General features: G+C 53.6%; 1 protein-coding gene across 2 annotated transcripts in view; it reads left to right on the forward strand.

Annotated features, from left to right (window-relative positions):
• Positions 1–5354: 5354 nt before the first annotated feature.
• Positions 5355–23939, forward strand: part of irf6 (interferon regulatory factor 6) — a 52339-nt gene continuing 33754 nt past the window's right edge. Inside the window, exon 1 of one of the 2 annotated variants that reach the window (XM_072278967.1) lies at positions 5355–5727. The gene's annotated coding sequence lies outside the window, so the exon portion shown is untranslated. The remainder of the gene's footprint in view (positions 5728–23939) is intronic. The other variant, XM_072278966.1, reaches the window with a different exon arrangement.

Raw genomic sequence — 23939 nt, forward strand, 5'->3', positions numbered from 1 at the left:
ACAACCTGAAATCCTTACTCTTCACAGACATCCATGAAACAAAGAGAAACCCTTTCCAAAGAATGAATGACAGAAAAACATTAGAACCCCAAAGCCCTTCCTCCCTCTCCCACACACACACAGCCAACAGCGAAAGGCATCAACCCTCTCCCTCCTCTCCCCCCACTTGTTCCGGCCAAAAACATCAGCTCCCCTGCCCCCCCACCCACCATGCAAGCCCCCAGAGACCACGATCTGGAGTCCACCTCAACATCGGTGAAGCCAGGTGAGGGGGAAGTGGGTGTCTGTGGGAGGGGGATGAATTGAGAAACTGGGAGGTGATAGGTGGAAGAAGTGAAGGGCTGAAGAAGAAGGAACCTGATAGGAAAGGAGATTGGACGGTGGGAGAAAGAGAAGGAGGAGGGGAACCAGAGGGAGGTGATGGGCAGCTAAGGGAAGAGAAGATGTAAGAGGGGAGCAAGAATGGGGAATGGAAAACGAGAGAAGATGGAGAGTGGAGAAATTACTGGAAGTTTGAGTCATGGTCAAAGAGTTGGAGAACAGTAGTGACCAAGGGAGAGCAGTGAGAAAGAGTCTCACTGAAATCCCGTTAGAGATTTAAATGTCTTCAGGATAGGAATCAGATTCTTGAACAGGCCTCCTGTGTGCTAAAATGGGTTTTTAACCTCACAATCTACCTCATTGTGGCCTTTGCACTTTACTGTCTGCCCACACTGCATCTTCTCTGTAACTGTAACACTTTATTCTGCATTCTGTTACTGTTTTACCATGTTCTCCCTCAACGCACTGAGTAATGATCTGATCTGTATGAACAGTATGCAAGACACGTTTTTCACTGTATCTCAGCACATTTGACAATATCAAACCAATTTCAATACCAATAAATGTTTCACTGGTGGTGTAACAAATAGCCTCATTTAGTTCCTTACTGTGACTCTTCTTACGTATGAGGTGTCCATAAGTCAGCTGGACAGCCCTGGACACATTCTCTAGACTTGCAGATGGTACCAATTTGGGTGGGAGATGGAAGGGGTAAAATGGTCAGCACGGAGAAGAATTGCATTAATTTACAGGAGCACGTTATACAGAACTGGCAAAAATAAATAGCCATTGGGGTTGAACTCAATTTCACATGACGCTGTAAGTTTCTGTGTTGAGAATAGGAAGGTCCCTTGTTACATGGATGTCGTAGGTCTTGGAGCGGGATGGATGGATGCATATTAGCAAGTCTGCCAAGAAAATGAACCAAGCACAGGACTTTATCTTGGGATGGACAGAACTAAAAAGTAGGGAAATTTTGTTAAAGCTGCTTTGAAGTTTGGTGAGACCACTTTAGAAGTTTTGTCTAAGCTTCAGGTCTTTATATTGTAAAAGGAGAGAGTGTTGGGAAGATTCACAAGGATGAGAGAAAATGTGAAGGTGGACATATCAGAACAGGATGTACAGATCGAGTCACTTTTCTCATAAGAGAAACCTTACGCCTGACCAAAGGGCTTCGACCTGAACCTTTGACTCTGATGCAGCTTAACCTGTTGAGTTTTCAGCACTGCCTGCTTTTCATTTGAGATTTCCAATGTTTTCTCTTTCCAGACTTGACCCAGTGGCATTGTTAATCATTGGAAGCACCACGATACGAAGGCAGTGGGTTGTGATATGGGTTTGGCTTGGTCTGAAATCAGGAAAAGCAGAGGAAGTCACAATGAGAATGATCAATAGAATCAAAGGATATGACCTCTACTTGGGTCAGAGAACGGTGGGGAAATATAAAGGACATGTTGGAAAAGTTTGCTATGTCACCGAAGATTCTAGCAAATTTCTACAAATGTACTGTGGAGAATCAGAATCAGGTTCATTATCACCGGCATATGTCATGAAATTTGTTAACTTAGCGGCAGCAGTTCGATACAAAACATACTGAGCGGTTGCATCACCACACGATGGGCAGGCCGCAATGTGCAGGAACACAAGAGGCTAAAGAAGGTTGTGAATTCAGCCAACTCCATCACAGATACAACCTTCCCCGCCGTTGATGACATGGTCAACAGGTGGTGTCTCAAGAAGGCAGCACCCATCATGAACGACTCTCACCGTCCAGGAGATGCCCTCTTAGCATTGCTACCATTGGGGAGGAGGTATAGGGGTCCGAAGACCCACACTCAACATTTTAGGAACCGCTTCATCCCCTCTGCCCTCAGATGTCTGAATGGCCCATGAACCCATGAACACTCCCTCACTCATCCTGTTTTGTATTATTCATTTTTTATTGTAACTTAGTGATCTTTATGCCTTGCACTGTCCTACCACAACGCAACAAACTTCATGACAAATGTCAGTGATAGTAAACCTGATTCTAATTCTGAGAATTGCAAATACCACGGGAAATTTAAAACTCCTTATTGATTGGACAAACCAAACTGGCAAGTGTATAGTAGAGGAATTTGTGGAATGTGTAAATGATTGAATTTTGCAGCAGTACATTGCAGAGTGTACCTGGGGATGGGTGCCACTCTGATGAAGGGTCTCGGTCCAAAACATCAACTGTTTATTCATTTCCATAGCTGCTGCCTGACCTGTTGAGTTCCTCCAGCACACTGTGTGTGTTGCTTTAGATCTCCAGCATTTGCAGAATCTTTTGTTTACCTGGCTATTTTAGATTTTGTCTTATACAGTATTATGTGAAAGGATTATTAAAAGACTGTGTGATTAAAGATCCCCTTGTGACCACTGTATCAGAGAATTCCAAGAGGTACAGTCGAGGTTTCGGGCCGACACCCTTCATCAAGACCTGACGAAGGGTCTCGGCCTGAAACATCGACTGTACCTCTTCCTGCTGCGTTCACCAGCAATTTTTGTGTGTGTTGCTTGAAATTCCAACATCTGCAGATTTCCTCGTGGTAGAGAATTCCAAGCGTTGTTTAAGAATGAGCACCATAGGTTCACAAACTATTTTCAATTTAAAGAAGAACAGTTATTACAGAATGGTTGTTACGAAGGCATATGGTGCATTGGATTTCGTTAGTCAGGGAACTGAGTTCAAGACTACAAGGTAATGTTACAGCTCTATAAAACCCTGGTTAGCCCACACTTGGAATATTGTGTTCAGCTCTGGTCGCCTCATTATAGGAAGGGTGTGGAAGCTTTAGAAAGGGTGCAGAGGAGATTTACCAGGATGCAGCCCAGGTTAGAGCATGCCTTATGAGTGAGTTAGGACTTGGCTCTTTGGAGCGAAGGAGAACGAGCAGTGACTTGCCAGTGGAGTTTAAGAGTTATACTGTAGCTAGAATGGTCAGCCAGCGACTTTTTCCAAGGCTAGAAATAGCTGACACAAGGGGGCATAATTCTAAGGTGATTGGAGAAAGATATAGGTGGGATATCAGAGGTAAGCTTTTACAGAGAGAGTGGTGGGTTTGTGGAATGCAGGATACGCAAGTCAAAATCTGTTCCCCATATTCATGGTCTCATGACCATGATTGTTCTTGGCAAATTTTTCTACAGAGGTCGTTGTCCATTGCCTTGTTCTGGGCAGTGTCTTTACAAGACGGGTGACCCCAGCCATTATCAATACTCTTCAGAGATTGTCTGCCTGCTATCAGTGGTCACATAACCAGGATTTGTGATCTGCACCCGTTGCTCATACGACCATCCACCACCTGATCCCATGGCTTCACACGACCCTGATCGGGGGCTAAGCAGATGCTACACCTTGCCCAAGGGTAACCTGCAGGCTAGCAGATGGACTGAATGCCTTACACCTTCTTTGGTAGAGACGTACCTCCATCCTGCCACCATATTATGGGTCCTGAAACAAGAGGGCATAGGTTTGATGTGAGGGGACGAGGTTCTAAAGGGAGCATGAAAGGTATTTAATTTACAGAGAGTAATTGATATCAGGAACAGCTTGCCAGAGGCTGTGGTGCTGTCAAATGGAGCCCCTCCATGACTCTGCCTATAACTCTCACAGCCACAGTAAAGCAGCCAGCATAATCAAAGATCCCACCAGCCCAGAGATTCTCTTCTCCCCTCTCCCACTGAGCAGAAGGTACATATCACTGAACTCAAGGACAGTTTCTAGCCCCTGTTTTAAGACTATTCAACGGTCCCCTAGTACGGACTATTAACTTGACAATCTACCTCATTAAGATCTCGCCCTTTATTGTCGACCCGCAATGCTCCTTCCCTGTAGCTGTAACACTTCATTCTGTATTGTTACTGTTTTACTCGCCAGTGGTTGCGTTAGAGGCAGATACATTAGGGACGCGAGAGACTCTTCGAGAGGAACACATGACAGAGAAATGGAGGGCTGTGCGAGGGATGGACTAGTTTGAAGATGGAGTAGTTTATAAGCTCAGTGCATCATCGAGAGTCGAAAAGTCCGTACTGTTAAGAGTCAAGGAACACTACACCACTGAAACACAAACACAAGAAATTCAAGCAACACACATGAAAGTTGCTGGTGAATGCAGCAGGCCAGGCAGCATCTCTAGGAAGAGGTACAGTCGACGTTTCAAGCTGAGACCCTTCGTCAGGACTAACTGAAGGAAGAGCTAGTAAGAGATTTGAAAGTGGGAGGGGGAGGGATCCAAAATGATAGGAGAAGACAGGAGGGAGAGGGATGGAGCCAAGAGCTGGACATGTGATTGGCAAAAGGGATATGAGAGGATCATGGGACAGGAGGCCCAGGAAGAAGGAAAAGGGGGAGGGGGGGAAAACCCAGAGGATGGGCAAGGGGTATAGTCAGAGGGAGAAAAAGGAGAGTGAGAGAAAGAATGTGTGTATAAAAATAAATAACGGATGGGGTACGAGGGGGAGGTGGGGCATTAGCGGAAGTTAGAGAAGTCAATGTTCATGCCATCAGGTTGGAGGCTACCCAGATGGAGTACAAGGTGTTGTTCATCCAACCTGAGTGTGGCTTCATCTTGACAGTAGAGGAGGCCCTGGATAGATTTATGGTTCTATTACTATTTATTATTTATGGTGCAACTGTAACGAAAACCAGTTTCCCCCGGGATCAATAAAGTAAGACTATGACTATGAATGGGAATGGGATGTGGAATTAAAATGTGTATCAGAACAGGTCATTCGGTCCATCTAGCGCGTGCCCAACTACTAATCTGATCAATCCCATCCACCATAGCCGTCCACCCTCAGCCATGTACTTATTTGTCTCAAATGTTGCCTGGAGACGTATATTTCTGCACGGTTCTGTGTAAATACTGTACTCAGGGACTTTGACTCCGCCGGTCTTTGAGGACAAGAGTCTCGACCATTCACGATTCCGACGGAAGCAAACTGTGTCGGAGCCGGGCCGTTCCACATTTTGAACACAGATTCCATTCCCAGGGGAGCGTGTTGGGAACAGGGAGCAGGGATTCCCCCAGTCTGCTCGCAGCCCTCCGCCGAACCACCGGCGTGACTCAGAGACGCACTCTCGTCGAAACCCAACAGGTAGATCAGGGGAGTGCGTGGCTCATGTGACCGGTGAGTCAGCGATCGCACCTGGGTAACCGAAACCGGCCGCTCGGCACAGGGGGGCGTCCGCCGGGACAGAAAGGACAGACTGCCGAGGGAGAGAGAGGAGAGGACAGGACAGGTGAAGCAGAGGGAAGGGAAGGCAAGGCAGGGCAAGCGAACGTGCCCGTGGTGAACTCTCGGCTCTGGGAAGGAGCAGTTGGACTCCGGTCCCGGAACAACAGCGGACGGAAGGTGGAGATAGGTGTTCGACCCGAGGTACAGTGTCGCTGTTTTCACATTTCTCTTTCTCTCTGGCCTCTCGTTTTCATCAAATTTCCACCTTTCCCTCTCTCTCCCTCCTCCCTTTTTCTTCCCCACCCCTCTCCCGGCGGGGTTGGCCGTGGGGACGGGCCGACCGCCGCTGGGTGGGGGGATATGTCGGAAGGACCCAGGAGTAGTCTTGTAGAGGAGGGAGCAGGAAGCGCCGGTGCGTGTGTGTGTGTTGGGAGGAGTGGGGGGTGAGGGTAATTGTGTGTCTCGGGTTTGTTCAATGTTAGACAATTCAATTCAAGATTGTTTTCCTCGTGTTTGCAAGATTGTTTAATGTCATTTCCAGTACACCAGTGCAAAGGAGAACGAAATAATTGTTACTCCGGATCTGATGCAGCGCAAAAAAGCCACAAAAGATAAAGAACACGATAATTATACTAAAAAAACATGCATAATGAATATAAACACATAAAATCGTTTATATAGACTAATTGTATGTCTATAAAGTGACGCCTGTTTGTACTTAAGGTGACTGACGGGAAATGATAAAGTAGTGGCGGTGTGGATGGGCGGAGTGTTGACTAGTTCGTGCCTACTGTGTGTAATTTACAAGCACCAGTCTCCTTCTCTTTGCTCTCCCAACCCCTCTCCCCTCTCCCGTCCCGGTTCCGGCCTCGGGCGTTCGATCTCTCAGCTTCCGAGAGGAACCACCGGAGATTCGGTGCCCTCCACTCCACTCCCCCGCGGGGGCAGACACGCTGCCGACTTACTCCCAGAGAGTTTGTCGGCAGGATTCTTTTGCAACCCTCTCCCTCCCTTCAGTCTGGTATATTGCTTGGCCCAGGCAGTTAACACCTGCTCTCTGTAAGACACCCCCTTATCCCAGGTATATTTACCTCTCCCCCTCTCTCTGACACTGCAGTTACAGTGAGACTCTCCCCCGCGCCCGACACCCCAGTTACAGTGAGACTCTCCCCTGTCTCTGACACCCCGGTTACAGTGAGACTCTCCGTCTCTCTGACACCCCAGTTACAGTGAGACTCTCCCTCTGACACCCCAGTTACAGTGAGATTCACCCCCCCCCCCGACACCCCAGTTACAGTGAGACTCTCCCCTTCTCTGACTCCCCAGTTACAGTGAGACTCTCCCCCTCTCTGACACCCCAGTTACAGTGAGACTCTCGCCCTCTCTGACACCCCAGTTACATTGAGACTCTCCCCCTCTCTGACACCCCAGTTACAGTAAGATTCTCCCCCTCTCTGACACCCCAGTTACAGTGAGACTCTTCCCCCTCTCTGACACCCCAGTTACAGTGAGATTGTCCCCCTTCTCTGACACCCCAGTTACAGTGAGACTGTCCCCCAACACCCCAGTTACAGTGAGATTCTCCCCCCAACACCCCGGTTACAGTGAGACTTTCCCCCTCTCTCTGACACTCCAGTTACAGTGAGATTGTCCTCCTTCTCTGACAACCCAGTTACAGTGAGACTCTCCCCCAACACCCCAGTTACAGTGAGATACTCCCCCCAACACCCCGGTTAGAGTGAAAATCTCCCCCTCTCTCTGACACCCCAGTTACAGTGAGATTGTCCCCCTTCTCTGACACCCCAGTTACAGTGAGACTCTCCCCCAACACCCCAGTTACAGTGAGATTCTCCCCCCAACACACCGGTTACAGTGAGACTCTCCCCCTCTCTGACACCCCAGTTACAGTGAGACTTTCCCCCTCTCTGACTCCCCAGTTACAGTGAGACTCTCCCCCTCTCTGACACCCCAGTTACAGTGAGACTCTCCCCCCTCTCTGACACCCCAGTTACAGTGAGTCTCTCCCCGACACCCCAGTTACAGTGAGACTCTCCCCCTCTCTCTGACACCCCAGTTACAGTGAGACTCTCCCCCTCCCTGACACCCCAGTTACAGTGAGACTCTCCCCCTCCCTGACACCCCAGTTACAGTGAGACTCTCCCCCTCTCTCTGACACCCCAGTTACAGTGAGACTCTCCCCCGACACCCCAGTTACAGTGAGACTCTCCCCCTCTCTGACACCCCAGTTACAGTGAGACTCTCCCCCTCTCTGACACCTCAGTTACAGTGAGACTCTCCCCATCTCTGACACCCCAGTTACAGTGAGACTCTCCCCCTCTCTGAAAACCCCAGTTACAGTGAGACTCTCCCCCTTCTCTGACACCCCAGTTACAGTGAGACACTCCCCCTCTCTCTGACACCCCAGTTACAGTGAGACTGTCCCCCTCTCTGACACCCCAGTTACAGTGAGACTCTCCCCCCTCTGACACCCCAGTTACAGTGAGACTTTCCCCCTCTCTGACTCCCCAGTTACAGTGAGACTCTCCCCCTCTCTGACACCCCAGTTACAGTGAGACTCTCCCCCTCTTCGACACCGCACTTACAGTGAGACCCTCCCCCTCTCTGACACCCCAGTTACAGTGAGACTCTCCCCCGACACCCCAGTTACTGTGAGACTCTCCCCCTCGCTGACACCCCAGTTACAGTGAGACTCTCGCCCTCGCTGACACCCCAGTTACAGTGAGACTCTCCCCTCTTTCTGACACCCCAGTTACAGTGCGACTCTCCCCGACACCCCAGTTACAGTGAGACTCTCCCCCTCTCTGACACCCCAGTTACAGTGAGACTCTCCCCCTCTCTGACACCCGAGTTACAGTGAGACTCTCCCCTTCTCTGACACCCCAGTTACAGTGAGACTTTCCCCCTCTCTGACTCCCCAGTTACAGTGAGACTCTCCCCCTCTCTGACACCCCAGCTACAGTGAGACTCTCCCCTTCTCTGACACCCCAGTTACAGTGAGTCTCTCCCCCTCTCTGACACCCCAGTTACAGAGACTTTCCCCCTTTCTGACTCCTCAGTAACAGTGAGACTCTCCCCCTCGCTGACACCCTAGTTACACTGAGACTCTCCCCTGTCTCTGACACCCCGGTTACACTGAGACTCTCCGTCTCTCTGACACCCCAGTTACAGTGAGACTCTCCCCTCGACACCCCAGTTTCTGTGAGACTCTCCCTCTGACACCCAGTTACAGTGAGACTCTCCCTCTGACACCCCAGTTACAGTGAGACTCTTCCCCCTCTCTGACACCCCAGTTACAGTGAGACTCTCCCCCTCTCTGACACCCCAGTTACAGTGAGACTCTCCCTCTGACACCCCAGTTACAGTGAGATTCACCCCCCCGACAACCCAGTTACAGTGAGACACTCCCCCCTCTCTGACACCCCAGTTACAATGAGACTCTCCACCTCTCTGACACCCCAGTTACTGTGAGACTCTCCCCCTCTCTGACACCCCAGTTACAGTGAGACTCTCCCCTTCTCTGACTCCCCAGTTACAGTGAGACTCTCCCCCCTCCGACACCCCAGTTACAGTGAGACTCTCCCTCCGACACCCCAGTTACAGTGAGACTCTCCCCCTCTCTGACACCCCAGTTACAGTGAGACTCTCCCCCTCTCTGACACCCCAGTTACATTGAGACTCTCCCCCTCTCTGACACCCCAGTTACAGTAAGATTCTCCCCCTCTCTGACACCCCAGTTACAGTGAGACTTTGCCCCCTCTCTGACACCCCAGTTACAGTGAGACTTTGCCCCCTCTCTGACACCCCAGTTACAGTGAGACTCTCCCCCTCTCTGACACCCCAGTTACAGTGAGACTCTTCCCCCTCTCTGACACCCCAGTTACAGTGAGATTGTCCCCCTTCTCTGACACCCCAGTTACAGTGAGACTGTCCCCCAACACCCCAGTTACAGTGAGATTCTCCCCCCAACACCCCGGTTACAGTGAGACTTTCCCCCTCTCTCTGACACTCCAGTTACAGTGAGATTGTCCCCTTCTCTGACACCCCAGTTACAGTGAGACTCTCCCCCAACACCCCAGTTACAGTGAGATACTCCCCCCAACACCCCGGTTAGAGTGAGACTCTCCCCTTCTCTCTGACACCCCAGTTACAGTGAGATTGTCCCCCTTCTCTGACACCCCGGTTAGAGTGAAACTCTCCCCCTCTCTCTGACACCCCAGTTACAGTGAGATTGTCCCCCTTCTCTGACACCCCAGTTACAGTGAGACTCTCCCCCAACACCCCAGTTACAGTGAGATTCTCCCCCCAACACACCGGTTACAGTGAGACTCTCCCCCTCTCTGACACCCCAGTTACAGTGAGACTTTCCCCCTCTCTGACTCCCCAGTTACAGTGAGACTCTCCCCCTCTCTGACACCCCAGTTACAGTGAGACTCTCCCCCCTCTCTGACACCCCAGTTACAGTGAGTCTCTCCCCGACACCCCAGTTACAGTGAGACTCTCCCCCTCTCTCTGACACCCCAGTTACAGTGAGACTCTCCCCCTCCCTGACACCCCAGTTACAGTGAGACTCTCCCCCTCCCTGACACCCCAGTTACAGTGAGACTCTCCCCCTCTCTCTGACACCCCAGTTACAGTGAGACTCTCCCCCGACACCCCAGTTACAGTGAGACTCTCCCCCTCTCTGACACCCCAGTTACAGTGAGACTCTCCCCCTCTCTGACACCTCAGTTACAGTGAGACTCTCCCCATCTCTGACACCCCAGTTACAGTGAGACTCTCCCCCTCTCTGAAAACCCCAGTTACAGTGAGACTCTCCCCCTTCTCTGACACCCCAGTTACAGTGAGACACTCCCCCTCTCTCTGACACCCCAGTTACAGTGAGACTGTCCCCCTCTCTGACACCCCAGTTACAGTGAGACTCTCCCCCCTCTGACACCCCAGTTACAGTGAGACTTTCCCCCTCTCTGACTCCCCAGTTACAGTGAGACTCTCCCCCTCTCTGACACCCCAGTTACAGTGAGACTCTCCCCCTCTTCGACACCGCACTTACAGTGAGACCCTCCCCCTCTCTGACACCCCAGTTACAGTGAGACTCTCCCCCGACACCCCAGTTACTGTGAGACTCTCCCCCTCGCTGACACCCCAGTTACAGTGAGACTCTCGCCCTCGCTGACACCCCAGTTACAGTGAGACTCTCCCCTCTTTCTGACACCCCAGTTACAGTGCGACTCTCCCCGACACCCCAGTTACAGTGAGACTCTCCCCCTCTCTGACACCCCAGTTACAGTGAGACTGTCCCCCTCTCTGACACCCGAGTTACAGTGAGACTCTCCCCTTCTCTGACACCCCAGTTACAGTGAGACTTTCCCCCTCTCTGACTCCCCAGTTACAGTGAGACTCTCCCCCTCTCTGACACCCCAGCTACAGTGAGACTCTCCCCTTCTCTGACACCCCAGTTACAGTGAGTCTCTCCCCCTCTCTGACACCCCAGTTACAGAGACTTTCCCCCTTTCTGACTCCTCAGTAACAGTGAGACTCTCCCCCTCGCTGACACCCTAGTTACACTGAGACTCTCCCCTGTCTCTGACACCCCGGTTACACTGAGACTCTCCGTCTCTCTGACACCCCAGTTACAGTGAGACTCTCCCCTCGACACCCCAGTTTCTGTGAGACTCTCCCTCTGACACCCAGTTACAGTGAGACTCTCCCCTCTGACACCCCAGTTACAGTGAGACTCTTCCCCCTCTCTGACACCCCAGTTACAGTGAGACTCTCCCCCTCTCTGACACCCCAGTTACAGTGAGACTCTCCCTCTGACACCCCAGTTACAGTGAGATTCACCCCCCCGACAACCCAGTTACAGTGAGACACTCCCCCCTCTCTGACACCCCAGTTACAATGAGACTCTCCACCTCTCTGACACCCCAGTTACTGTGAGACTCTCCCCCTCTCTGACTCCCCAGTTACAGTGAGACTCTCCCCCCTCCGACACCCCAGTTACAGTGAGACTCTCCCTCCGACCACCCAGTTACAGTGAGACTCTCCCCCTCTCTGACACCCCAGTTACAGTGAGACTCTCCCCCTCTCTGACACCCCAGTTACATTGAGACTCTCCCCCTCTCTGACACCCCAGTTACAGTAAGATTCTCCCCCTCTCTGACACCCCAGTTACAGTGAGACTCTCCCCCGACACCCCAGTTACTGTGAGACTCTCCCCCTCGCTGACACCCCAGTTACAGTGAGACTCTCGCCCTCGCTGACACCCCAGTTACAGTGAGACTCTCCCCTCTTTCTGACACCCCAGTTACAGTGCGACTCTCCCCGACACCCCAGTTACAGTGAGACTCTCCCCCTCTCTGACACCCCAGTTACAGTGAGACTGTCCCCCTCTCTGACACCCGAGTTACAGTGAGACTCTCCCCTTCTCTGACACCCCAGTTACAGTGAGACTTTCCCCCTCTCTGACTCCCCAGTTACAGTGAGACTCTCCCCCTCTCTGACACCCCAGCTACAGTGAGACTCTCCCCTTCTCTGACACCCCAGTTACAGTGAGTCTCTCCCCCTCTCTGACACCCCAGTTACAGAGACTTTCCCCCTTTCTGACTCCTCAGTAACAGTGAGACTCTCCCCCTCGCTGACACCCTAGTTACACTGAGACTCTCCCCTGTCTCTGACACCCCGGTTACACTGAGACTCTCCGTCTCTCTGACACCCCAGTTACAGTGAGACTCTCCCCTCGACACCCCAGTTTCTGTGAGACTCTCCCTCTGACACCCAGTTACAGTGAGACTCTCCCCTCTGACACCCCAGTTACAGTGAGACTCTTCCCCCTCTCTGACACCCCAGTTACAGTGAGACTCTCCCCCTCTCTGACACCCCAGTTACAGTGAGACTCTCCCTCTGACACCCCAGTTACAGTGAGATTCACCCCCCCGACAACCCAGTTACAGTGAGACACTCCCCCCTCTCTGACACCCCAGTTACAATGAGACTCTCCACCTCTCTGACACCCCAGTTACTGTGAGACTCTCCCCCTCTCTGACTCCCCAGTTACAGTGAGACTCTCCCCCCTCCGACACCCCAGTTACAGTGAGACTCTCCCTCCGACACCCCAGTTACAGTGAGACTCTCCCCCTCTCTGACACCCCAGTTACAGTGAGACTCTCCCCCTCTCTGACACCCCAGTTACATTGAGACTCTCCCCCTCTCTGACACCCCAGTTACAGTAAGATTCTCCCCCTCTCTGACACCCCAGTTACAGTGAGACTTTGCCCCCTCTCTGACACCCCAGTTACAGTGAGACTTTGCCCCCTCTCTGACACCCCAGTTACAGTGAGACTCTCCCCCTCTCTGACACCCCAGTTACAGTGAGACTCTTCCCCCTCTCTGACACCCCAGTTACAGTGAGATTGTCCCCCTTCTCTGACACCCCAGTTACAGTGAGACTGTCCCCCAACACCCCAGTTACAGTGAGATTTTCCCCCCAACACCCCGGTTACAGTGAGACTTTCCCCCTCTCTCTGACACTCCAGTTACAGTGAGATTGTCCCCCTTCTCTGACACCCCAGTTACAGTGAGACTCTCCCCCAACACCCCAGTTACAGTGAGATACTCCCCCCAACACCCCGGTTAGAGTGAGACTCTCCCCTTCTCTCTGACACCCCAGTTACAGTGAGATTGTCCCCCTTCTCTGACACCCCAGTTACAGTGAGACTCTCCCCCAACACCCCAGTTACAGTGAGATTCTCCCCCCAACACACCGGTTACAGTGAGACTTTCCCCCTCTCTCTGACACTCCAGTTACAGTGAGATTGTCCCCCTTCTCTGACACCCCAGTTACAGTGAGACTCTCCCCCAACACCCCAGTTACAGTGAGATACTCCCCCCAACACCCCGGTTAGAGTGAGACTCTCCCCCTCTCTCTGACACCCCAGTTACAGTGAGATTGTCCCCCTTCTCTGACACCCCAGTTACAGTGAGACTCTCCCCCAACACCCCAGTTACAGTGAGATTCTCCCCCCAACACACCGGTTACAGTGAGACTCTCCCCCCTCTGACACCCCAGTTACAGTGAGACTTTCCCCCTCTCTGACTCCCCAGTTACAGTGAGACTCTCCCCCTCTCTGACACCCCAGCTACAGTGAGACTCTCTCCCTCTCTGACACCCCAGTTACAGTGAGACTCTCCCCGACACCCCAGTTACAGTGAGACTCTCCCCCTCTCTCTGACACCCCAGTTACAGTGAGACTCTCCCCCTCCCTGACACCCCAGTTACAGTGAGACTCTCCCCCTCCCTGACACCCCAGTTACAGTGAGACTCTCCCCCTCTCTCTGACACCCCAGTTACAGTGAGACTCTCCCCCGACACCCCAGTTACACTGAGACTCTCCCCCTCTCTGACACCCCAGTTACAGTGAGACTCTGCCCCCTCTCTGACACCCCAGTTACAGTGAGACTCTGCCCCCTCTCTGACACCCCAGTTACCCAGTTACAGTGAGACTCTCCCCGTCTCTGACACCCCAGTTACAGTGAGACTCTCCCCATCTCTGACACCCCAGTTACAGTGAGACTCTCCCCCTCTCTGAAAACCCCAGTTACAGTGAGACTCTCCCCCCTCTCTGACACCCCCAGTTACAGTGAGACACTCCCCCCTCTCTCTGACACCCCAGTTACAGTGAGACTCTCCCACTTCTCTGACACCCCAGTTACAGTGAGACTCTTCCCCCCTCTCTGACTCCCAGTTACAGTGAGACTCTCCCCCTCTCTGACACCCCAGTTACAGTGAGACTCTCCCCCTCTTCGACACCGCACTTACAGTGAGTCCCTCCCCCTCTCTGACACCCCAGTTACAGTGAGACTCTCGCCCTCGCTGACACCCCAGTTACAGTGAGACTCTCCCCTCTTTCTGACACCCCAGTTACCAGTGCGACTCTCCCCGACACCCCAGTTACAGTGAGACTCTCCCCCTCTCTGACACCCCAGTTACAGTGAGACTCTCCCCCTCTCTGACACCCGAGTTACAGTGAGACTCTCCCCCCTCTCTGAAAACCCCAGTTACAGTGAGACTCTCCCCCCTCTCTGACACCCCAGTTACAGTGAGACTCTCCCCCTCTCTGAAAACCCCAGTTACAGTGAGACTCTCCCCCTCTCTCTGACACCCCAGTTACAGTGAGACCTCCCCCTCTCTGACACCCCAGTTACAGTGAGACTCTCCCCCTCTCTGACACCCCAGTTACAGTGAGACTCTCCCCCTCTCTGACACCCCAGTTACAGAGACTTTCCCCCTTTCTGACTCCTCAGTAACAGTGAGACTCTCCCCCTCTCTGACACCCCAGTTACAGTGAGACTCTGCCCCCTCTCTGACATCCCAGTTACAGTGAGACTCTCCCCCTCTCTGACACTCCAGTTACAGTGAGACTCTCCCCCCTCTGACACCCCAGTTACAGTGAGACTTTCCCCCTCTCTGACTCCCCAGTTACAGTGAGACTCTCCCCTTCTCTGACACCCCAGTTACAGTGAGACTCTCCCCCGACACCCCGGTTACAGTGAGACTCTCCCCTTCTCTGACACCCCAGTTACAGTGAGACTCTCCCCTTCTCTGACACCCCAGTTATAGTGAGACTCTCCCCCGACACCCCAGTTACAGTGAGACTCTCCCCCCTCTCTGACACCCCAGTTACAGTGAGACTCTCCCCCTCTCTGAAACCCCAGTTACAGTGAGACTCTCCCCTCTCTCTGACACCCCAGTTACAGTGAGACTTTCCCCCTCTCTGACACCCCAGTTACAGTGAGACTCTCCCCCTCTCTGACACCCCAGTTACAGTGAGACTTCCCCCTTTCTGACTCCCAAGTTACAGTGAGACTCTCCCCCTCTCTGACACCCCAGTTACAGTGAGACTCTGCCCCTCTCTGACACCCCAGTTACAGTGAGACTCTCCCCCTCTCTGACTCCCCAGTTACAGTGAGACTCTCCCCTTCTCTGACACCCCAGTTACAGTGAGACTCTCCCCCGACATCCCGGTTACAGTGAGACTCTCCCCTTCTCTGACACCCCAGTTACAGTGAGACTTTCCCCCTCTCTGACTCCCCAGTTACAGTGAGACTCTCCCCCTCTCTGACACTACCCAGCTACAGTGAGACTCTCCCCTTCTCTGACACCCCAGTTACAGTGAGTCTCTCCCCCTCTCTGACACCCCAGTTACAGAGACTTTCCCCCTTTCTGACTCCTCAGTAACAGTGAGACTCTCCCCCTCGCTGACATCCTAGTTACACTGAGACTCTCCCCTGTCTCTGACACCCCCGGTTACAGTGAGACTCTCCGTCTCTCTGACACCCCAGTTACAGTGAGACTCTCCCCTCGACACCCCAGTTTCTGTGAGACTCTCCTCTGACACCCAGTTACAGTGAGGACTCTCCCCTCTGACACCCCAGTTACAGTGAGACTCTTCCCCTCTCTGACACCCCAGTTACAGTGAGACTCTCCCCCTCTCTGACACCCCAGTTACAGTGAGACTCTCCCTCTGACACCCCAGTTACAGTGAGATTCACCCCCCCCCGACAACCCAGTTACAGTGAGACACTCCCCCCTCTCTGACACCCCAGTTACAATGAGACTCTCCACCTCTCTGACACCCCCAGTTACTGTGAGACTCTCCCCCTCTCTGACACCCCAGTTACAGTGAGACTCTCCCCTTCTCTGACTCCCCAGTTACAGTGAGACTCTCCCCCCTCCGACACCCCAGTTACAGTGAGACTCTTCCTCCGACACCCCAGTTACAGTGAGACTCTCCCCCTCTCTGACACCCCAGTTACAGTGAGACTCTTCCCCTCTCGGACACCCCAGTTACAGTGAGACTCTGCCCCTCTCTGACACCCCAGTTACAGTGAGACTCTCCCCCTCTCTGACTCCCCAGTTACAGTGAGACTCTCCCCTTCTCTGACACCCCAGTTACAGTGAGACTCTCCCCCGACATCCCGGTTACAGTGAGACTCTCCCCTTCTCTGACACCCCAGTTACAGTGAGACTTTCCCCCTCTCTGACTCCCCAGTTACAGTGAGACTCTCCCCCTCTCTGACACCCCAGCTACAGTGAGACTCTCCCCTTCTCTGACACCCCAGTTACAGTTGAGTCTCTCCCCCTCTCTGACACCCCAGTTACAGAGACTTTCCCCCTTTCTGACTCCTCAGTAACAGTGAGACTCTCCCCCTCGCTGACACCCTAGTTACACTGAGACTCTCCCCTGTCTCTGACACCCCGGTTACAGTGAGACTCTCCGTCTCTCTGACACCCCAGTTACAGTGAGACTCTCCCCTCGACACCCCAGTTACAGTGAGACTCTCCCCCTCTCTGAAAACCCCAGTTACAGTGAGACTCTCCCCCTCTCTCTGACACCCCAGTTACAGTGAGACTTTCCCCCTCTCTGACACCCCAGTTACAGTGAGACTCTCCCCCTCTCTGACACCCCAGTTACAGTGAGACTTCCCCCTTTCTGACTCCCCAGTTACAGTGAGACTCTCCCCCCGACACCCCGATTACAGTGAGACTCTCCCCTTGTCTGACACCCCCAGTTACAGTGAGACTTTCCCCCTCTCTGACTCCCCAGTTACAGTGAGACTCTCCCCCTCTCTGACACCCCAGTTACAGTGAGACTCTCCCCTTCTCTGACACCCCAGTTACAGTGAGACTCTCCCCCGACACCCCAGTTACAGTGAGACTCTCCCCCTCTTTGACACTGCACTTACAGTGAGACCCTCCTCCTCTCTGACACCCCAGTTACAGTGAGACTCTCCCCCTCTCTGACACCCCAGTTACAGTGAGACTCTCCCCCTCTCTGAAAACCCCAGTTACAGTGAGACTCTCCCCCTCTCTGACACCCCAGTTACAGTGAGACTTCCCCCTTTCTGACTCCCCCAGTTACAGTGAGACTCTCCCCCTCTCTGACACCCACCAGTTACAGTGAGACTCTGCCCCTCTCTGACACCCAGTTACAGTGAGACTCTCCCCCTCTCTGACTCCCCAGTTACAGTGAGACTCTCCCCTCCTCTGACACCCCAGTTACAGTGAGACTCTCCCCCGACATCCCGGTTACAGTGAGACTCTCCCCTTCTCTGACACCCCAGTTACAGTGAGACTTTCCCCCTCTCTGACTCCCCAGTTACAGTGAGACACTCCCCCTCTCTGACACCCCAGCTACAGTGAGACTCTCCCCTTCTCTGACACCCCAGTTACAGTGAGTCTCTCCCCCTCTCTGACACCCCAGTTACAGAGACTTTCCCCCTTTCTGACTCCTCAGTAACAGTGAGACTCTCCCCCTCGCTGACACCCTAGTTACACTGAGACTCTCCCCTGTCTCTGACACCCCGGTTACAGTGAGACTCTCCGTCTCTCTGACACCCCAGTTACAGTGAGACTCTCCCCTCGACACCCCAGTTTCTGTGAGACTCTCCCTCTGACACCCAGTTACAGTGAGACTCTCCCCTCTGACACCCCAGTTACAGTGAGACTCTTCCCCCTCTCTGACACCCCAGTTACAGTGAGACTCTCCCCCTCTCTGACACCCCAGTTACAGTGAGACTCTCCCTCTGACACCCCAGTTACAGTGAGATTCACCCCCCCCGACAACCCAGTTACAGTGAGACACTCCCCCCTCTCTGACACCCCAGTTACAATGAGACTCTCCACCTCTCTGACACCCCAGTTACTGTGAGACTCTCCCCCTCTCTGACACCCCAGTTACAGTGAGACTCTCCCCTTCTCTGACTCCCCAGTTACAGTGAGACTCTCCCCCCTCCGACACCCCAGTTACAGTGAGACTCTCCCTCCGACACCCCAGTTACAGTGAGACTCTCCCCCTCTCTGACACCCCAGTTACAGTGAGACTCTCCCCCTCTCTGACACCCCAGTTACATTGAGACTCTCCCCCTCTCTGACACCCCAGTTACAGTAAGATTCTCCCCCCTCTCTGACACCCCAGTTACAGTGAGACTTTGCCCCCTCTCTGACACCCCAGTTACAGTGAGACTCTCCCCCTCTCTGACACCCCAGTTACAGTGAGACTCTTCCCCCACTCTGACACCCCAGTTACAGTGAGATTGTCCCCCTTCTCTGACACCCCAGTTACAGTGAGACTGTCCCCCAACACCCCAGTTACAGTGAGATTCTCCCCCCAACACCCCGGTTACAGTGAGACTTTCCCCCTCTCTCTGACACTCCAGTTACAGTGAGATTGTCCCCCTTCTCTGACACCCCAGTTACAGTGAGACTCTCCCCCAACACCCCAGTTACAGTGAGATACTCCCCCCAACACCCCGGTTAGAGTGAGACTCTCCCCCTCTCTCTGACACCCCCAGTTACAGTGAGATTGTCCCCCTTCTCTGACACCCCAGTTACAGTGAGACTCTCCCCCAACACCCCAGTTACAGTGAGATTCTCCCCCCAACACACCGGTTACAGTGAGACTCTCCCCCCTCTGACACCCCAGTTACAGTGAGACTTTCCCCCTCTCTGACTCCCCAGTTACAGTGAGACTCTCCCACTCTCTGACACCCCAGCTACAGTGAGACTCTCTCCCTCTCTGACACCCCAGTTACAGTGAGACTCTCCCCGACACCCCAGTTACAGTGAGACTCTCCCCCTCTCTCTGACACCCCAGTTACAGTGAGACTCTCCCCCTCCCTGACACCCCAGTTACAGTGAGACTCTCCCCCTCCCTGACACCCCAGTTACAGTGAGACTCTCCCCCTCTCTCTGACACCCCAGTTACAGTGAGACTCTCCCCCGACACCCCAGTTACACTGAGACTCTCCCCCTCTCTGACACCCCAGTTACAGTGAGACTCTGCCCCCTCTCTGACACCCCAGTTACAGTGAGACTCTGCCCCCTCTCTGACACCCCAGTTACAGTGAGACTCTCCCCGTCTCTGACACCCCAGTTACAGTGAGACTCTCCCCATCTCTGACACCCCAGTTACAGTGAGACTCTCCCCCTCTCTGAAAACCCCAGTTACAGTGAGACTCTCCCCCCTCTCTGACACCCCAGTTACAGTGAGACACTCCCCCTCTCTCTGACACCCCAGTTACAGTGAGACTCTCCCCTTCTCTGACACCCCAGTTACAGTGAGACTTTCCCCCTCTCTGACTCCCCAGTTACAGTGAGACTCTCCCCCTCTCTGACACCCCAGTTACAGTGAGACTCTCCCCCTCTTCGACACCGCACTTACAGTGAGTCCCTCCCCCTCTCTGACACCCCAGTTACAGTGAGACTCTCCTCCGACACCCCAGTTACTGTGAGACTCTCCCCCTCGCTGACACCCCAGTTACAGTGAGACTCTCGCCCTCGCTGACACCCCAGTTACAGTGAGACTCTCCCCTCTTTCTGACACCCCAGTTACAGTGCGACTCTCCCCGACACCCCAGTTACAGTGAGACTCTCCCCCTCTCTGACACCCCAGTTACAGTGAGACTCTCCCCCTCTCTGACACCCGAGTTACAGTGAGACTCTCCCCCTCTCTGAAAACCCCAGTTACAGTGAGACTCTCCCCCTCTCTGACACCCCAGTTGCAGTGAGACTCTCCCCCTCTCTGAAAACCCCAGTTACAGTGAGACTCTCCCCCTCTCTCTGACACCCCAGTTACAGTGAGACTCTCCCCCTCTCTGACACCCCAGTTACAGTGAGACTCTCCCCCTCTCTGACACCCCAGTTACAGTGAGACTCTCCCCCTCTCTGACACCCCAGTTACAGAGACTTTCCCCCTTTCTGACTCCTCAGTAACAGTGAGACTCTCCCCCTCTCTGACACCCCAGTTACAGTGAGACTCTGCCCCCTCTCTGACATCCCAGTTACAGTGAGACTCTCCCCCTCTCTGACACTCCAGTTACAGTGAGACTCTCCCCCCTCTGACACCCCAGTTACAGTGAGACTTTCCCCCTCTCTGACTCCCCAGTTACAGTGAGACTCTCCCCTTCTCTGACACCCCAGTTACAGTGAGACTCTCCCCCGACACCCCGGTTACAGTGAGACTCTCCCCTTCTCTGACACCCCAGTTACAGTGAGACTCTCCCCTTCTCTGACACCCCAGTTATAGTGAGACTCTCCCCCGACACCCCAGTTACAGTGAGACTCTCCCCCTCTCTGACACCCCAGTTACAGTGAGACTCTCCCCCTCTCTGAAAACCCCAGTTACAGTGAGACTCTCCCCCTCTCTCTGACACCCCAGTTACAGTGAGACTTTCCCCCTCTCTGACACCCCAGTTACAGTGAGACTCTCCCCCTCTCTGACACCCCAGTTACAGTGAGACTTCCCCCTTTCTGACTCCCCAGTTACAGTGAGACTCTCCCCCTCTCTGACACCCCAGTTACAGTGAGACTCTGCCCCTCTCTGACACCCCAGTTACAGTGAGACTCTCCCCCTCTCTGACTCCCCAGTTACAGTGAGACTCTCCCCTTCTCTGACACCCCAGTTACAGTGAGACTCTCCCCCGACATCCCGGTTACAGTGAGACTCTCCCCTTCTCTGACACCCCAGTTACAGTGAGACTTTCCCCCTCTCTGACTCCCCAGTTACAGTGAGACTCTCCCCCTCTCTGACACCCCAGCTACAGTGAGACTCTCCCCTTCTCTGACACCCCAGTTACAGTGAGTCTCTCCCCCTCTCTGACACCCCAGTTACAGAGACTTTCCCCCTTTCTGACTCCTCAGTAACAGTGAGACTCTCCCCCTCGCTGACATCCTAGTTACACTGAGACTCTCCCCTGTCTCTGACACCCCGGTTACAGTGAGACTCTCCGTCTCTCTGACACCCCAGTTACAGTGAGACTCTCCCCTCGACACCCCAGTTTCTGTGAGACTCTCCCTCTGACACCCAGTTACAGTGAGACTCTCCCCTCTGACACCCCAGTTACAGTGAGACTCTTCCCCCTCTCTGACACCCCAGTTACAGTGAGACTCTCCCCCTCTCTGACACCCCAGTTACAGTGAGACTCTCCCTCTGACACCCCAGTTACAGTGAGATTCACCCCCCCCGACAACCCAGTTACAGTGAGACACTCCCCCCTCTCTGACACCCCAGTTACAATGAGTCTCTCCCCCTCTCTGACACCCCAGTTACAGAGACTTTCCCCCTTTCTGACTCCTCAGTAACAGTGAGACTCTCCCCCTCGCTGACATCCTAGTTACACTGAGACTCTCCCCTGTCTCTGACACCCCGGTTACAGTGAGACTCTCCGTCTCTCTGACACCCCAGTTACAGTGAGACTCTCCCCTCGACACCCCAGTTTCTGTGAGACTCTCCCTCTGACACCCAGTTACAGTGAGACTCTCCCCTCTGACACCCCAGTTACAGTGAGACTCTTCCCCCTCTCTGACACCCCAGTTACAGTGAGACTCTCCCCCTCTCTGACACCCCAGTTACAGTGAGACTCTCCCTCTGACACCCCAGTTACAGTGAGATTCACCCCCCCCGACAACCCAGTTACAGTGAGACACTCCCCCCTCTCTGACACCCCAGTTACAGTGAGACTCTCCACCTCTCTGACACCCCAGTTACTGTGAGACTCTCCCCCTCTCTGACACCCCAGTTACAGTGAGACTCTCCCCTTCTCTGACTCCCCAGTTACAGTGAGACTCTCCCCCCTCCGACACCCCAGTTACAGTGAGACTCTTCCTCCGACACCCCAGTTACAGTGAGACTCTCCCCCTCTCTGACACCCCAGTTACAGTGAGACTCTTCCCCTCTCTGACACCCCAGTTACAGTGAGACTCTGCCCCTCTCTGACACCCCAGTTACAGTGAGACTCTCCCCCTCTCTGACTCCCCAGTTACAGTGAGACTCTCCCCTTCTCTGACACCCCAGTTACAGTGAGACTCTCCCCCGACATCCCGGTTACAGTGAGACTCTCCCCTTCTCTGACACCCCAGTTACAGTGAGACTTTCCCCCTCTCTGACTCCCCAGTTACAGTGAGACTCTCCCCCTCTCTGACACCCCAGCTACAGTGAGACTCTCCCCTTCTCTGACACCCCAGTTACAGTGAGTCTCTCCCCCTCTCTGACACCCCAGTTACAGAGACTTTCCCCCTTTCTGACTCCTCAGTAACAGTGAGACTCTCCCCCTCGCTGACACCCTAGTTACACTGAGACTCTCCCCTGTCTCTGACACCCCGGTTACAGTGAGACTCTCCGTCTCTCTGACACCCCAGTTACAGTGAGACTCTCCCCTCGACACCCCAGTTACAGTGAGACTCTCCCCCTCTCTGAAAACCCCAGTTACAGTGAGACTCTCCCCCTCTCTCTGACACCCCAGTTACAGTGAGACTTTCCCCCTCTCTGACACCCCAGTTACAGTGAGACTCTCCCCCTCTCTGACACCCCAGTTACAGTGAGACTTCCCCCTTTCTGACTCCCCAGTTACAGTGAGACTCTCCCCCGACACCCCGATTACAGTGAGACTCTCCCCTTGTCTGACACCCCAGTTACAGTGAGACTTTCCCCTTCTCTGACTCCCCAGTTACAGTGAGACTCTCCCCCTCTCTGACACCCCAGTTACAGTGAGACTCTCCCCTTCTCTGACACCCCAGTTACAGTGAGACTCTCCCCCGACACCCCAGTTACAGTGAGACTCTCCCCCTCTTTGACACTGCACTTACAGTGAGACCCTCCTCCTCTCTGACACCCCAGTTACAGTGAGACTCTCCCCCTCTCTGACACCCCAGTTACAGTGAGACTCTCCCCCTCTCTGAAAACCCCAGTTACAGTGAGACTCTCCCCCTCTCTGACACCCCAGTTACAGTGAGACTTCCCCCTTTCTGACTCCCCAGTTACAGTGAGACTCTCCCCCTCTCTGACACCCCAGTTACAGTGAGACTCTGCCCCTCTCTGACACCCCAGTTACAGTGAGACTCTCCCCCTCTCTGACTCCCCAGTTACAGTGAGACTCTCCCCTCCTCTGACACCCCAGTTACAGTGAGACTCTCCCCCGACATCCCGGTTACAGTGAGACTCTCCCCTTCTCTGACACCCCAGTTACAGTGAGACTTTCCCCCTCTCTGACTCCCCCGTTACAGTGAGACTCTCCCCCTCTCTGACACCCCAGCTACAGTGAGACTCTCCCCTTCTCTGACACCCCAGTTACAGTGAGTCTCTCCCCCTCTCTGACACCCCAGTTACAGAGACTTTCCCCCTTTCTGACTCCTCAGTAACAGTGAGACTCTCCCCCTCGCTGACACCCTAGTTACACTGAGACTCTCCCCTGTCTCTGACACCCCGGTTACAGTGAGACTCTCCGTCTCTCTGACACCCCAGTTACAGTGAGACTCTCCCCTCGACACCCCAGTTTCTGTGAGACTCTCCCTCTGACACCCAGTTACAGTGAGACTCTCCCCTCTGACACCCCAGTTA

Source organism: Mobula birostris, chromosome 14 (assembly GCF_030028105.1).
Source record: "Mobula birostris isolate sMobBir1 chromosome 14, sMobBir1.hap1, whole genome shotgun sequence".
NCBI classification, from domain to species: Eukaryota; Metazoa; Chordata; class Chondrichthyes; order Myliobatiformes; family Myliobatidae; genus Mobula; species Mobula birostris.